Source organism: Acomys russatus, chromosome 4 (assembly GCF_903995435.1).
Source record: "Acomys russatus chromosome 4, mAcoRus1.1, whole genome shotgun sequence".
Taxonomy (NCBI): Eukaryota; Metazoa; Chordata; class Mammalia; order Rodentia; family Muridae; genus Acomys; species Acomys russatus.
In genome coordinates this window covers 63,274,241-63,275,717 of record NC_067140.1, presented here as the reverse complement: position 1 = coordinate 63,275,717, position 1,477 = coordinate 63,274,241, and positions in this window count along the sequence as shown.

The following is a 1,477-nucleotide window of genomic DNA, read 5'->3' as shown; positions in this document are numbered from 1 at the left end:
GATGTTCTTGTAGAGGACCCAGGTTCAGTTCCCAGCACCCATATCTGAACACTCAGAACTTCCAGTAATTCCAGCCCCAGGGGGTCTAATTCTGGACTCTAAGGACACCTGCACTCATATGGCATATACTTGCATACGAACACATACTCTCACACATATATTTTAAAGTACATTGTAAATAGGATATAAGGAGTAATGACTAATCACCTCCTTCTCTACCTCCTAATTAAGAAAAAAAAAGGGAGTAGAGGGATGGCTCAGTGTTAATAGCACTTGTAGCACTTGCTGTTCTTTCAGAGGACCAGGGTTCAGTTTGAGGGATGGTTCAGTATTAACAGCACTTGCTGTTCTTTCAGAAGACCAGGGTTCAGTTGCCAGCACCCACATGGCAGTTTCCAACTGCCTCCCAGCCTATTATCACTATCAACTTAATCATTCTTGGAAACCTGAAGTCCCTTCTCCTTCATGAAGCCTTCCTTTCTAACTTACGTATCTTTCATCTTTTGAGATAGCCTCCCCCTACAGCCTAGGTTGGCTTGGAAATTCCCGTGTAGCTGAGGCTCCTCTCAAATTTATGGCAATCTTCCTGCCTCAGCCTCCTTTCTGAGTGCTGGGGTTACAGGGTTGAGTCACTACACCAGGTAGAGCTTTCACTGTCAAGTTTCAATCTCACCAGTTTCTCTCTCTCCTGGCAACTGGTCAAGAAAAGCCTTCAGGCCAGGCGTGGTGGCGCATGCCTTTAATGCCAGCACTTGGGAGGCAGAGGCAAGCGGGTCACTGTGAGTTCGAGGCCAGCCTGGTCCTCCCCAAAGCTAGTCCAGACAGCCAGGGTTACACAGAGAAGGCCAGCCTGGTCTACAAAGTGAGTTCCAGGACAGCCAAGGCTACACAGAGAAGTCCTGTCTCAAAAAACTTTTAAAAAGGGGGGGGGCGGGTCACGGTGGGGGGCAGCGGCTGGAGAGATGGTTCAGTGGTTGAGAGCACTGGCTGCTCTTCCAGAGGACCCTGCTTCAATTCCCACCACCCAATTGGCAACTCACAACTGTCTGTAACTCCAGTTCCAGAGGATCTGACACCCTCCTACAGACATACATGCAGACAAAACACCAATGTACATAATAGAAATAGTAAGAATAAACAACTAAACAGAAAAATGTATAACTGCTCCACCACCATCCCACCACCCCAACCAAAGAAAAAGCCAAGCAGTGGCACACCTTTAAACCCCAGCACTCCGGAGGCCAAGGCAGGTGGATTTCTAAATAAAAGATCTTTGTGGTCTACAGAGTGAGTTCCAGGATGGTCAGGGTTGTTACACCGAGAAGCCCTGTATCAAAAATAAACAACAGAAAGTATGACCTTCTGGCCTAGTGAATTTACAATTTCGGCCTGCTGACAAAACAACAGATTTCCTTTGCTCTTCTGTTACACTGTAAGGAGGCAGAGTGGGAGGAATAAGGGGTTCTCCTCAGTGTCC